Source organism: Pseudophryne corroboree, chromosome 5, assembly GCF_028390025.1.
Source record: "Pseudophryne corroboree isolate aPseCor3 chromosome 5, aPseCor3.hap2, whole genome shotgun sequence".
In the NCBI taxonomy this organism is placed as follows: Eukaryota; Metazoa; Chordata; class Amphibia; order Anura; family Myobatrachidae; genus Pseudophryne; species Pseudophryne corroboree.
Genome location: NC_086448.1, coordinates 692,076,501 through 692,092,599, shown reverse-complemented (window position 1 = coordinate 692,092,599; position 16,099 = coordinate 692,076,501). Strand labels below are relative to the sequence as shown.

Below are 16,099 nucleotides of genomic sequence, written 5' to 3'. Positions count from 1 at the left end.
AGCAAGGCATACATACTGTATGAACATAGGGTATACATATATTTATTATTGTAATATTAACTATACAATGAAGATGAATGGGGAGTATTAGTAGGTGACAGGTAAACCAGAAAACAGGGGGATAAACTACAGAGCTTTAAATGATCAATAGACATTGGTAAACAGGAACTCACAGCAGCCAGGCAGTGCTGGAACTAGTAGTCCCTCTATCCCACCATATAGCAGAGCCGGTCTTAGGCATAGGCAAACTAGGCAATTGCCTAGGGCATTTGGTATGCTTAGGGGCACCAGCAGTTTCTGCTGATTAAAATGATATGCGGCATGCCTATATTCTGTGTGTATTCCTGGAAATCACTGTAATGTAGCATTTCGTATGCAGATACAGCCGCAGTCGCACACAGAATATAGGCATGCTGCATATTATTTTAATCAGCAGAAGCTGCTTGTGCATCCTAGCCACATAGTAATGCAAATAAGATGCATTTTCATAAACAAAAGGCGCCCGATGTTAGCAGAGCTGCCAGCTGACTCATGCCAGGCATCTCTTGCAGAACTAGCTGCGGTGCTAGGGGGCACCAGCCAAAATCTTGCCTAGGGCATCATATTGGTTAGGGCCGGCTCTGCATATAGCACTCTCCTGCAACTGTCTATGAAAGCACATAGCCACAGGAAGATATAGATAGGCAACCAAATAAAAGGGGAAAAAGTATCCTCCGTAGGATTCAGTTTTGTTGTATTAAGCCCAGTACCCACGGGCCGATGCAGGAGAGATGTGTGCTGAGCGAACCGCTCAGCACACATCTCTCCTGCCGCTCAGCACAGCGCGATCTGTGCTGAGCGTGCGGGGGGAGACGGGGGGGCCGCTCATTTCACCCAGCGGGTGAAGTGAGCGACCCGCTAGATTGGCCTGCATGCAGGCCAATCTAGCAGCAGCGATAGCGATGTGCGGGGCCGCGCATCGCTATCGCCGAGGGGGCTACACACGGAGCGATCATGCCGATATTCTAAGCAATCTAGTCAGATTGCTTAGAATATCGCTCCGTGAGTACCCCCCTTAAGGGATGCACTATAAAGAAATGTACCAGTCATTGTAAAGTAAAAATTAGCATACAAAGAAATTACAATTTATCATTCACCACATGATTATAAATATTAAACTACAGTCCACAAAGTAAGATTAACAAGTAAAATAACCTTAGCCTTTTTTGCACCATAGAATATATCTGTAAGACAATGTAATGCACACACCAAGCGATGCAAATATGTTTAAGCCTGTAATTTTCTAAATAAAGAAAGTGTATTTGGGAAATGTCTTACCTGCTAGAATGCTTCTGCTTTTATTCCTCTCAGGTAAGAGGACGGGGCTTAGTGGAAGCAAATGGGGTCAGATTACTTATTGTTACTTTGAAATTCTACCCATGAGCTGTCCTGAAAACCTAAGAAGTATTACAATATTAATGACAGGCTGCTATAGTGATGTCACTAATATAAATTACATAATATATTAATTAGGCCCAATCATACCTTTCCTCCATGTATTTACTCCTGCAGTGACCAAGAACAAATACAAAGATATAAAGTCACTACTATTTATTACTGCTAATATTTATAACAATGCAAATACAGATATTAAGCAGCTATAAAGTGTTTTGTCCATTAGAAATATAATACTCATGTCTGCTCCTATACATAAATTATATGTCAAAGAAGCCTTTGTATAATGGGTGACTTCTATTTTGGGGTTTAGATACTTAAAGTAAACATTGGGAAAGATTTATGAAAGCTTGTCGAGAGATAAAATGAAGAGAGACAAAGGGGGATATTCCATTAGCCCCCAAATTTTTCCACCCGCAAATACCGGGATTTTCACAATTTTTATATTACTTTTTAGACAATTTTTTGCTCCCTATCCAATTATTCAGTTTTTTTCGACCAAACTTTTTATGTTTTCAGGTAAAAACACATAGGATCCGAGGCAAGCTCCCCAACCTATGTGTTTTCGTGAAAAATTGGGCTGATAGAGTTGGTTATTGGGGTTTTATTTTGCATGCCTGAGGTACACAAAACAAAATTCCAGATAACTGCCGGCATCGAGAACAATTGAATATCCCCAGTGTGGTCAAGTACCTGTTGCAATTTAACACGGCTAATTGAATATACCACAAAGGGGGAGATGTAGGAAGACTTGGAGAGTGATAAAGTGGAGAGAGATAAAGTATCGGCCAATCATCTCCTAGTTGCCATGTTACAGGCTGTATTTTAAAAATGACAATTAGGAGCTGATTGGTTGGTAGTTTATCTCTCTCCACTTTATCTCTCTCCAAGCTTTGATAAATCCTCCTCTGTGTATGAAAAAGGACACCGGAATCTGGTTGGTTAGTACGGTATTTTGATAGCTATCCTTCATTGTCCTCTACTTTTATCATTCATATCCAGGTTGTGTGTAAGCTCACATGTGGTTAATTAGGAACATAGAATGTATGAGAGACAGTGACGGATCCAGGGGGGGGGGCACTCGGGCCCGTGCCCCCCCTGTCATTTCTGGCCTCCGTCCCCCGTTCTCCCCCTGCGCTCCCCCGTTCTCCCCCGGCGCCGCACAGTTCTCCCCCGGCGCCGCACAGGGAGATGACGGGCGCCCGCTGAGATTGTGTTACCAGCGGGCGCTCGTCTCCCTGCACAGCGGTAGCCAGAGGCAGGAGCGCTCCGGCTTCCGGCGCTGTCACTGTGCGCCGTGCGCTATGGGAGAGACGTCAGTCATGACGTCTCTCTCATAGTGCTGAGGAGCGGACGCCCAGGGAGGAGGAGGACTGCAGCGGCGCGGGAACGGGGCTCGGTAAGTATGTTTTTTTCTTCCTTAGTGCAGCGGGGGCATCTCCTGGGGGAAAACTACGGGGGACATTACTACTGGGGGGCATCAACAAGGGGCATTACTACTGGGGGGCAAACTACTGGGGGCATTATAACTGGGGGGCATCTACTGGGAGCATCACTACTCAGGGGTCATCTATTGGGGGCAGCTACTGGGGGACATTTTTACTGGGGGCCATCTACTGGGGGCATTACTACAGGGGGGTCATCTATTGGGGGCAGCTACTGGGGGACATTTTTACTGGGGGCCATCTACTGGGGGCATTACTACAGGGGGGTCATCTATTGGGGGCAGCTACTGGGGGACATTTTTACTGGGGGCATTACTACAGGGGGGTCATCTATTGGGGGCAGCTACCGGGGGACATTTTTACTGGGGGGCATCTACTGGGGGCATTATTACTGGGGGGCATCTACTGGGGGCATTACTACTGGGAGGTCATCTATTGGGGGCAAACTTATAAGGGGCATTACTACTGGGGGCAAACTACTGGAGGACATTATTACTGGGGGGTATCTACTGGGGGCAAACTGCTGGGGGACATTATTACTGGGTGGCATCTACTGGGGGCAAACTACTGGGGGACTATTACTGGGGGCCAACTACAAAGGTGCCAACTACTGGCGGCGTAACTACAGGGGCATTACTACTGGCGGCTTAACTACAGGGGCATTACTACTGGCGGCTTAACTACAGGGGCATTACTACTGGCGGCTTAACTACAGGGGCATTACTACTGGCGGCTTAACTACAGGGGCATTACTACTGGCGGCTTAACTACAGGGGCATTACTACTTGGGGGCTAAACTACAGGGGGGCCAAACTACTGGGGGCTTAACTACAGGGGCCAAACTACTGGGGGATAACTACAGGGGCCAAACTACTGGGGGCATTACTACTGAAGGCTAAGCTACAAGGGGGCATAACCACAGGGACTAAACTACAATGGGGCAAACTACAGGGGGGCATTACTACTGGTGGCTAAACTACTGGGGGCATTACCACTGGGAGGCTAAACTAAAGGGGGCAGGGGTAAATTACTGGGGTCATGACTGCAGGGAAATTACCACTGGGAGCATTACTACAGGCAACATTACTACTGGGAGCAATACGGGCATTGCAAAAGGGGCACCACTACTTGGGGGTCTATATAAGGGGCACTACCAGTACAGTGGACATTGCATAATGAGCGCTACAACTGTGGGCATTGTATAAGAAGCGCCACCTCACATGCACCGAAGCCGCACGCAAATGTACTTGCCCCTTCCATGGTGCCCCCCCTATCATTTTCTTCTGGATCCGCCCCTGATGAGAGACTCCCAAATTTTAGTGCGTTAACCTGGACGTCCGTGAGAACAGCCCACCCTACAGGATCTTGCTATTAGGGACATGATAATTCAGTTCTCTTCATTATAACACCACCCCATGCTGCCAAATGCTGCAAACTGGAGAAAAATGCAGCAGTGGGCGTGAAGTAAAGAGTAGTTACATCTGGTTTATGAACAAAACACTTCAAAACTCTGGTGACTTTAGAATGCAAAGTCTACAAACCTCTAGTTTTTATAATGCAAACCAACACCAAAATATGTGCCCCCTGGATTGTGGCAACCTAAACAACTTTTATAATGCAGACCAACACCAAAATCTGCGCGCCCTGAATTGTAGCAACCTAAATTAAAAAAACACATTTTTGGACTCCGGGGGGTAAATTCAGTTGTTTTTATTGTGCCTTTAATGAACGAGTGCCCAACAGAGCAATATAATTGTGCAAATTCCAATGACACCCATTTTTGTGCTCACACTCTCCTAACACTTTACTTGCTCTCTCATCAGTGTGGTGCTTTAGGCAGTTTGGATAGGCTAGCCTGGTGGGTACCATGCCATGGACTTGAACCTTAGGAATGTTAGGGAATGTTAGGGACCTATCTGATGAGGTCCTCTGGACATGGTGGGTAGGCCCATATTTTTGGCCAACATTATGCAAAGAACCTCAATTTTACTTAATGTTAAATTGCAGAATTTATTACAATTATTCTGATTAGTAATGTTTGAAATATGCATTTGCTTTCTCCTTATTTTTTGTGTGTGGTACAATAAGTCTCAGCATGGTAGCATCTCTCTTTAGGTTAAGAATTAGGGTGTGCAGTCCAGGCCCTCCTCCCTCCCACCAGTATTCTGTATTGTGTATATGTATGTACACTTTAAGATGGAGCCTCCTTCAGCTTGGTTTGGCACCCCTCCTATCTGCTTCTGGGTGTTTTTAATTAGCATGCAACTATTGCATTTCCAGACTACATATTGAACAGGCACTATGAATGGTAAGACCTTAATAAATGTATATAGTATGTCAGTACTGGGGATAAGTTTGGGGTGTGGTGCCTCCTGGGTTGGTGTGGCTGGGTCTCTTCATTATGTAACACTTAATTTAGCACTCTTCATCACCTTATTTGTTTAATTTTTTTTATCAATATAACACTTTTATTACCTATCACCTGTGTAACACTCTTAACACATAGCAGTGCTTCTTACTTATCTAACACCTTCTTAAACTTTACTTGCTATCTCTCTACAATGTGGTGCCTTGGGGTGGTTTGGTTGGGCTAGCCTGGGAGATCCCATACCCTGGACCTGAACCTAAGGAATGTTAGGGATTTTTAGGAATGTACAGTACCTGATGAGGTCACCTGGGCATGATGGGTAGGACCATATTTTTGGCCAAAATTATTCAAGGCACCTCAATTTTTATTACTCAATTTTATTACAAATATTCTGATAAGTAATGTTTAGAGTATACACCTGCATTCACCATTGAAGAATGCCCAAAAGACAGAATTAGGAATGTGATGTGTTATGCTAAATGCTAACAATAATTTTGTATCTTCCCACACAGGCAAATATTTCAGAGTACAAGAATTAAGTTTATTAAACATAAATTTACCCCAACAGTCATATGACAATTTTAAAGAAAGGGTCAACAGCCATGCAAAAAAACAATAAAAGTAAAAAAATACATTACAAGTTACAGTGCCTATAGCTAATCCTTGGGAACCGGGTATCCCCATCAAACACAGTTTACTGGTAGTAAGGTCTTTTTATTTTGGTGACAGTGAGGCAGCACGATTACTTCAATGTCTGCCAGCATTCTGAGTCCTTCTAACTGTAGCAGGATAAGATCTGCAGGCAGGGGCAGATTGGGAAACAGCAGGAAGCTGGATATAGCGACCCGTGTTCATTGTTTTAGGACCACTCAGTTGGCAAAGTGCTGTCATCCACATCTTGCTAGAGTAGTTCCTGTTGCCTCAACAACACCTCTGTAGGGTCATGCACTTTTTGTACCTCTAGAAACATAACACTTGGGATTTTCTTGTTAGAATGGAAACTGGTCCATGTTGTCTAGAATTGTGGGTTGAAGATCGAGGGTCCAGCTTTCTTTAAAATTTGTATTATATATTATTAACAGAGGGTACTGTACTCTACATACTGAATGTTGTACTTAGTGTAATTAGTACAAACAAGGTCCATTAAACGTATAACCCTTTCACAGATAACTTCATTTCTAAGCAGCAATGTAATAATACCACACATAATAACACCACTCCACATAGAATTTGTCGGCAGATAAGAACCACTTGGCCCATCTAGTCTGCCCCTTTTTTTTTTTTTTTATATTTTTTTTATCTCTAACCTTATTTGATCCTTATTTCTTTGTAAGGATATCCTTATGTCTATCCCATGCATGTTTAAATTGCTCTACTGTCTTAGCCTCTACCACCTCTGATGGGAGGCTATTCCACTTGTCCACTACCCTTTCTGTGAAATAATTTTTCTGCAAATTTCCCCTGAACCTCCCCCCCTCCAGTCTCAGTGCATGTCCTCGTGTCCTATTGCTTCTCTTCATTTGGAGAATGTTTCCCTCCTGGACTTTGTTAAAACCCTTGATATATTTGAAAGTTTCTATCATGTCCCCCCTTTCCCTTCTCTGCTCCAAACTATACATATTGAGATTTCTTAGTCTTTCTGGGTATGTTTTGTGATGTAGGCCATGCATTATTTTAGTTACCCTCCTTTGTACAGTTTCTAATGTATTAATATCCTTTTGAAGATATGGCCTCCAGAACTGAATACAGTATTCTAGATGAGGCCGTACCAATGACCTATACAGTGGCATTATTACTTCTTTCTTTCTGCTGCTGATTCCTCTCCCAATGCAGCCAAGCATCTGACTAGCCTTCCTCATTGCCTTGTTACATTGCTTACCTGCGTTTAAGTCATCTGAAATAGTGACTCCTAGATCCCTTTCCTCTTCAGTAGTTTCCAGTATAGTGCCATTAATACTGTATTTAGCTTTAGGATTTTTGAGACCCAAGTGCATGATTTTGCATTTTTTGGCATTAAACTGTAATTACCAGACTCTTGACCATTCCTCTAGTCTACCTAGATCCTCAATCATTTGTTTTACCCCACCTGGTGTGTCTACCCTGTTGCATACCTTTGTGTCATCTGCAAAAAGGAATACTTTCCCTTTAATGCCATTTGCAATGTCACCAATAAAGATATCAAAAAGCACTGGTCCAAGTACAGATCCCTGGGGTACTCCACTGGTAACATTTCCCTCCTGTGAATGCACTCCATTTACCACAACTCTCTGTTTTCTATCCTTCAACCAAGATCTTATCCATTCAATAATCCTAATATCCAATCCCAAACTTTCAAGTTTATTTAGCAGTCTGCGATGTGGAACTGTGTCAAAAGCCTTACTAAAGTCTAGAATTAGAGATGAGCGCCGGAAATTTTTCGGGTTTTGTGTTTTGGTTTTGGGTTCGGTTCCGCGGCCGTGTTTTGGGTTCGACCGCGTTTTGGCAAAACCTCACCAAAATTTTTTTGTCGGATTCGGGTGTGTTTTGGATTCGGGTGTTTTTTTTAAAAAACACTAAAAAACAGCTTAAATCATAGAATTTGGGGGTCATTTTGATCCCAAAGTATTATTAACCTCAAAAACCATAATTTACACTCATTTTCAGTCTATTCTGAATACCTCACACCTCACAATATTATTTTTAGTCCTAAAATTTGCACCTAGGTCGCTGGATGACTAAGCTAAGCGACCCTAGTGGCCGACACAAACACCGGGCCCATCTAGGAGTGGCACTGCAGTGTCACGCAGGATGTCCCTTCCAAAAAACCCTCCCCAAACAGCACATGACGCAAAGAAAAAAAGAGGCGCAATGAGGTAGCTGTGTGAGTAAGATAAGCGACCCTAGTGGCCGACACAAACACCGGGCCCATCTAGGAGTGGCACTGCAGTGTCACGCAGGATGTCCCTTCCAAAAAACCCTCCCCAAACAGCACATGACGCAAAGAAAAAAAGAGGCGCAATGAGGTAGCTGTGTGAGTAAGATAAGCGACCCTAGTGGCCGACACAAACACCGGGCCCATCTAGGAGTGGCACTGCAGTGTCACGCAGGATGGCCCTTCCAAAAAACCCTCCCCAAACAGCACATGACGCAAAGAAAAAAAGAGGCGCAATGAGGTAGCTGTGTGAGTAAGATAAGCGACCCTAGTGGCCGACACAAACACCGGGCCCATCTAGGAGTGGCACTGCAGTGTCACGCAGGATGGCCCTTCCAAAAAACCCTCCCCAAACAGCACATGACGCAAAGAAAAAAAGAGGCGCAATGAGGTAGCTGTGTGAGTAAGATAAGCGACCCTAGTGGCCGACACAAACACCGGGCCCGTCTAGGAGTGGCACTGCAGTGTCACGCAGGATGGCCCTTCCAAAAAACCCTCCCCAAACAGCACATGACGCAAAGAAAAAAAGAGGCGCAATGAGGTAGCTGTGTGAGTAAGATAAGCGACCCTAGTGGCCGACACAAACACCGGGCCCATCTAGGAGTGGCACTGCAGTGTCACGCAGGATGGCCCTTCCAAAAAACCCTCCCCAAACAGCACATGACGCAAAGAATAAAAGAGGCGCAATGAGGTAGCTGTGTGAGTAAGATAAGCGACCCTAGTGGCCGACACAAACACCGGGCCCATCTAGGAGTGGCACTGCAGTGTCACGCAGGATGTCCCTTCCAAAAAACCCTCCCCAAACAGCACATGACGCAAAGAAAAAAAGAGGCGCAATGAGGTAGCTGTGTGAGTAAGATAAAGCGACCCTAGTGGCCGACACAAACACCGGGCCCATCTAGGAGTGGCACTGCAGTGTCACGCAGGATGTCCCTTCCAAAAAACCCTCCCCAAACAGCACATGACGCAAAGAAAAAAAGAGGCGCAATGAGGTAGCTGTGTGAGTAAGATAAGCGACCCTAGTGGCCGACACAAACACCGGGCCCATCTAGGAGTGGCACTGCAGTGTCACGCAGGATGGCCCTTCCAAAAAACATTCCACAAACAGCACATGACGCATAGAAAAATTAAAGAAAAAAGAGGTGCAAGATGGAATTGTCCTTGGGCCCTCCCACCCACCCTTATGTTGTATAAACAGGACATGCACACTTTAACCAACCCATCATTTCAGTGACAGGGTCTGCCACACGACTGTGACTGAAATGACGGGTTGGTTTGGACCCCCACCAAAAAAGAAGCAATTAATCTCTCCTTGCACAAACTGGCTCTACAGAGGCAAGATGTCCACCTCATCATCATCCTCCGATATATCACCGTGTACATCCCCCTCCTCACAGATTATCAATTCGTCCCCACTGGAATCCACCATCTCAGCTCCCTGTGTACTTTGTGGAGGCAATTGCTGCTGGTCAATGTCTCCACGGAGGAATTGATTATAATTGATTTTAATGAACATCATCTTCTCCACATTTTCTGGATGTAACCTCGTACGCCGATTGCTGACAAGGTGAGCGGCGGCACTAAACACTCTTTCGGAGTACACACTTGTGGGAGGACAACTTAGGTAGAATAAAGCCAGTTTGTGCAAGGGCCTCCAAATTGCCTCTTTTTCCTGCCAGTATAAGTACGGACTGTGTGACGTGCCTACTTGGATGCGGTCACTCATATAATCCTCCACCATTCTTTCAATGTTGAGAGAATCATATGCAGTGACAGTAGACGACATGTCCGTAATCGTTGTCAGGTCCTTCAGTCCGGACCAGATGCCAGCATCAGCAGTCGCTCCAGACTGCCCTGCATCACCGCCAGCGGGTGGGCTCGGAATTCTGAGCCTTTTCCTCGCACCCCCAGTTGCGGGAGAATGTGAAGGAGGAGATGTTGACAGGTCGCGTTCCGCTTGACTTGACAATTTTCTCACCAGCAGGTCTTTCAACCCCAGCAGACTTGTGTCTGCCGGAAAGAGAGATCCAAGGTAGGCTTTAAATCTAGGATCGAGCACGGTGGCCAAAATGTAGTGCTCTGATTTCAACAGATTGACCACCCGTGAATCCTTGTTAAGCGAATTAAGGGCTCCATCCACAAGTCCCACATGCCTAGCGGAATCGCTCCGTGTTAGCTCCTCCTTCAATGTCTCCAGCTTCTTCTGCAAAAGCCTGATGAGGGGAATGACCTGACTCAGGCTGGCAGTGTCTGAACTGACTTCACGTGTGGCAAGTTCAAAGGGCATCAGAACCTTGCACAACGTTGAAATCATTCTCCACTGCGCTTGAGACAGGTGCATTCCACCTCCTATATCGTGCTCAATTGTATAGGCTTGAATGGCCTTTTGCTGCTCCTCCAACCTCTGAAGCATATAGAGGGTTGAATTCCACCTCGTTACCACTTCTTGCTTCAGATGATGGCAGGGCAGGTTCAGTAGTTTTTGGTGGTGCTCCAGTCTTCTGTACGTGGTGCCTGTACGCCGAAAGTGTCCCGCAATTCTTCTGGCCACCGACAGCATCTCTTGCACGCCCCTGTCGTTTTTTAAATAATTCTGCACCACCAAATTCAAGGTATGTGCAAAACACGGGACGTGCTGGAATTTGCCCATATTTAATGCACACACAATATTGCTGGCGTTGTCCGATGCCACAAATCCACAGGAGAGTCCAATTGGGGTAAGCCATTCCGCGATGATCTTCCTCAGTTGCCGTAAGAGGTTTTCAGCTGTGTGCGTATTCTGGAAACCGGTGATACAAAGCGTAGCCTGCCTAGGAAAGAGTTGGCGTTTGCGAGATGCTGCTACTGGTGCCGCCGCTGCTGTTCTTGCGGCGGGAGTCCATACATCTACCCAGTGGGCTGTCACAGTCATATAGTCCTGACCCTGCCCTGCTCCACTTGTCCACATGTCCGTGGTTAAGTGGACATTGGGTACAGCTGCATTTTTTAGGACACTGGTGACTCTTTTTCTGAGGTCTGTGTACATTTTCGGTATCGCCTGCCTAGAGAAATGGAACCTAGATGGTATTTGGTACCGGGGACACAGTACCTCCAACAAGTCTCTAGTTGGCTCTGCAGTAATGATGGATACCGGAACCACGTTTCTCACCACCCAGGATGCCAAGGCCTCAGTTATCCGCTTTGCAGTAGGATGACTGCTGTGATATTTCATCTTCCTCGCAAAGGACTGTTGGACAGTCAATTGCTTGGTGGAAGTAGTAAAAGTGGTCTTACGACTTCCCCTCTGGGATGACCATCGACTCCCAGCAGCAACAACAGCAGCGCCAGCAGCAGTAGGCGTTACACGCAAGGATGCATCGGAGGAATCCCAGGCAGGAGAGGAATCGTCAGAATTGCCAGTGACATGGCCTGCAGGACTATTGGCATTCCTGGGGAAGGAGGAAATTGACACTGAGGGAGTTGGTGGGGTGGTTTGCGTGAGCTTGGTTACAAGAGGAAGGGATTTACTGGTCAGTGGACTGCTTCCGCTGTCACCCAAAGTTTTTGAACTTGTCACTGACTTATTATGAATGCGCTGCAGGTGACGTATAAGGGAGGATGTTCCGAGGTGGTTAACGTCCTTACCCCTACTTATTACAGCTTGACAAAGGCAACACACGGCTTGACACCTGTTGTCCGCATTTCTGTTGAAATACTTCCACACCGAAGAGCTGATTTTTTTGGTATTTTCACCAGGCATGTCAGTGGCCCTATTCCTCCCACGGACAACAGGTGTCTCCCCGGGTGCCTGACTTAAACAAACCACCTCACCATCAGAATCCTCCTGGTCAATTTCCTCCCCAGCGCCAGCAACACCCATATCCTCCTCATCCTGGTGTACTTCAACACTGACATCTTCAATCTGACTATCAGGAACTGGACTGCGGGTGCTCCTTCCAGCACTTGCAGGGGGCGTGCAAATGGTGGAAGGCGCATGCTCTTCACGTCCAGTGTTGGGAAGGTCAGGCATCGCAACCGACACAATTGGAGTCGGACTCTCCTTGTGGATTTGGGATTTCGAAGAACGCACAGTTCTTTGCGGTGCTACTGCTTTTGCCAGCTTGAGTCTTTTCATTTTTATAGCGAGAGGCTGAGTGCTTCCATCCTCATGTGAAGCTGAACCACTAGCCATGAACATAGGCCAGGGCCTCAGCCGTTCCTTGCCACTCCGTGTGGTAAATGGCATATTGGCAAGTTTACGCTTCTCCTCCGACAATTTTATTTTAGGTTTTGGAGTCCTTTTTTTACTGATATTTGGTGTTTTGGATTTGACATGCTCTGTATTATGACATTGGGCATCGGCCTTGGCAGACGACGTTGCTGGCATTTCATCGTCTCGGCCATGACTAGTGGCAGCAGCTTCAGCACGAGGTGGAAGTGGATCTTGATCTTTCCCTAATTTTGGAACCTCAACATTTTTGTTCTCCATATTTTAATAGGCACAACTAAAAGGCACCTCAGGTAAACAATGGAGATGGATGGATACTAGTATACTTATGGATGGACTGCCGAGTGCCGACACAGAGGTAGCTACAGCCGTGGACTAACGTACTGTGTCTGCTGCTAATATAGACTGGATGATAATGATATGAAATCAATATATATATGTATGTATATATAATATCACTAGTACTGCAGCCGGACAGGTAGATAATATATTTATTAGGTAATGATGACTGATGACGGACCTGCTGGACACTGTCAGCTCAGCAGCACCGCAGACTGCTACAGTAAGCTACTATACTATAGTAGTATGTACAAAGAAGAAAGAAAAAAAAAAAACCACGGGTAGGTGGTATACAATAATGGATGGACTGCCGAGTGCCGACACAGAGGTAGCTACAGCCGTGGACTACCGTACTGTGTCTGCTGCTAATATAGACTGGATGATAATGATATGAAATCAATATATATATGTATGTATATATAATATCACTAGTACAGCAGCCGGACAGGTAGATAATATATTTATTAGGTAATGATGACTGATGACGGACCTGCTGGACACTGTCAGCTCAGCAGCACCGCAGACTGCTACAGTAAGCTACTATACTATAGTAGTATGTACAAAGAAGAAAAAAAAAAAACCACGAGTAGGTGGTATACAATTATGGATGGACTGCCGAGTGCCGACACAGAGGTAGCTACAGCCGTGGACTAACGTACTGTGTCTGCTGCTAATATAGACTGGATGATAATGATATGAAATCAATATATATATGTATGTATATATAATATCACTAGTACTGCAGCCGGACAGGTAGATAATATATTTATTAGGTAATGATGACTGATGACGGACCTGCTGGACACTGTCAGCTCAGCAGCACCGCAGACTGCTACAGTAAGCTACTATACTATAGTAGTATGTACAAAGAAGAAAGAAAAAAAAAAAACCACGGGTAGGTGGTATACAATTATGGATGGACTGCCGAGTGCCGACACAGAGGTAGCTACAGCCGTGGACTAACGTACTGTGTCTGCTGCTAATATAGACTGGATGATTGATAATGAGATGAAATCAATATATATATGTATGTATATATAATATCACTAGTACTGCAGCCGGACAGGTAGATAATATATTTATTAGGTAATGATGACTGATGACGGACCTGCTGGACACTGTCAGCTCAGCAGCACCGCAGACTGCTACAGTAAGCTACTATACTCTATAGTAGTATGTACAAAGAAGAAAGAAAAAAAAAAACCACGGGTAGGTGGTATACAATTATGGATGGACTGCCGAGTGCCGACACAGAGGTAGCTACAGCCGTGGACTACCGTACTGTGTCTGCTGCTAATATAGACTGGATGATAATGAGATGAAATCAATATATATATATGTATGTATATATAATATCACTAGTACTGCAGCCGGACAGGTAGATAATATATTTATTAGGTAATGATGACTGATGACGGACCTGCTGGACACTGTCAGCTCAGCAGCACCGCAGACTGCTACAGTAAGCTACTATACTATAGTAGTATGTACAAAGAAGAAAGAAAAAAAAAAACCACGGGTAGGTGGTATACAATTATGGATGGACTGCCGAGTGCCGACACAGAGGTAGCTACAGCCGTGGACTAACGTACTGTGTCTGCTGCTAATATAGACTTGATGATTGATAATGAGATGAAATCAATATATATATATGTATGTATATATAATATCACTAGTACTGCAGCCGGACAGGTAGATAATATATTTATTAGGTAATGATGACTGATGACGGACCTGCTGGACACTGTCAGCTCAGCAGCACCGCAGACTGCTACAGTAAGCTACTATACTATAGTAGTATGTACAAAGAAGAAAGAAAAAAAAAAAACCACGGGTAGGTGGTATACAATTATGGATGGACTGCCGAGTGCCGACACAGAGGTAGCTACAGCCGTGGACTAACGTACTGTGTCTGCTGCTAATATAGACTGGATGATTGATAATGAGATGAAATCAATATATATATGTATGTATATATAATATCACTAGTACTGCAGCCGGACAGGTAGATAATATATTTATTAGGTAATGATGACTGATGACGGACCTGCTGGACACTGTCAGCTCAGCAGCACCGCAGACTGCTACAGTAAGCTACTATACTCTATAGTAGTATGTACAAAGAAGAAAGAAAAAAAAAAAAACACGGGTAGGTGGTATACAATTATGGATGGACTGCCGAGTGCCGACACAGAGGTAGCTACAGCCGTGGACTAACGTACTGTGTCTGCTGCTAATATAGAGTCTAGACTGGATGATAAATTATTGATAATGAGATGAAATCAATATAATATCACTAGTACTGCAGCCGGACAGGTACTATATATATTTATTATGTAATGACTGATGACGGACCTGCTGGACACTGTCAGGTCAGCACAGCACCGCAGACTGCTACAGTAAGCTACTATAGTAGTATGTATAAAGAAGAATGAAAAAAAAAAAAAACCACGGGTAGGTGGTATACAATATTATATATATATATATATATAATATACAATTATATATATATATATATATATATATATATTAAACTGGTGGTGATTGATTATTAAACTGGTGGTCACTTCAGGTCACGTTGCAACTTGCAACTAGTACTCCGAGGCCTAAGCAGACAATCACAAAATATATTATTATACTGGTGGTCAGTGTGGTCACAACAATGGCAGTGTGGCACTGACTCTGGCAGCAAAAGTGTGCACTGTACGTTATATGTACTCCTGAGTCCTGCTCTCAGACTCTAACTGCTCCCCACTGTCAGTGTCTCCCCCACAAGTCAGATAATACACTTACAGTCACACTATCTATTATCTAATCTAGTATAAATATCACTTCAGCAAGTAGTATAGTAGTATACAGTATAGTAGTACTCCTCCTAATAATGCTCCCCAAAATACTGTGTCTCTCTCTTCTCTAAACGGAGAGGACGCCAGCCACGTCCTCTCCCTATGACTCTCAATGCACGTGTGAAAATGGCGGCGACGCGCGGCTCCTTATATAGAATCCGAGTCTCGCGATAGAATCCGAGCCTCGCGAGAATCCGACAGCGGGATGATGACGTTCGGGCGCGCTCGGGTTAACCGAGCAAGGCGGGCAGATCCGAGTCGCTCGGACCCGTGTAAAAAAACCTGAAGTTCGGGCGGGTTCGGATTCCGAGGAACCGAACCCGCTCATCTCTAGTCTAGATAAGCTATATCCATGGCTCCACCTTTATCCATCACTTTAGTCACACAATCAAAAAAGTCAATAAGATTTGTTTGACATGATCTCCCCCCAGTGAATCCATGCTGTTTGGGATCCAGTAAATTGCCGGATTTGAGATAATCTACAACTCTTTCTTTTAAGAGTGTTTCCATCAATTTCCCTACTACTGATGTAAGACTCACTGTAATACA

The 16,099-nt window shown here is 44.8% G+C and overlaps 1 protein-coding gene across 4 annotated transcripts in view; it reads right to left on the bottom strand.

Moving 5' to 3' along the window:
- The window catches only part of DNAJC5B (DnaJ heat shock protein family (Hsp40) member C5 beta), a 158,009-nt gene that overhangs the window by 126,742 nt on the left and 15,168 nt on the right, over positions 1-16,099 (bottom strand). For 2 of the 4 annotated variants that reach the window (XM_063923822.1, XM_063923821.1), the window contains exon 2: positions 1,318-1,436. The exons of the other annotated variants lie outside the window; for them this stretch is intronic. The gene's annotated coding sequence lies outside the window, so the exon portion shown is untranslated. The remainder of the gene's footprint in view (positions 1-1,317; positions 1,437-16,099) is intronic. 4 annotated transcript variants of the gene reach the window in all.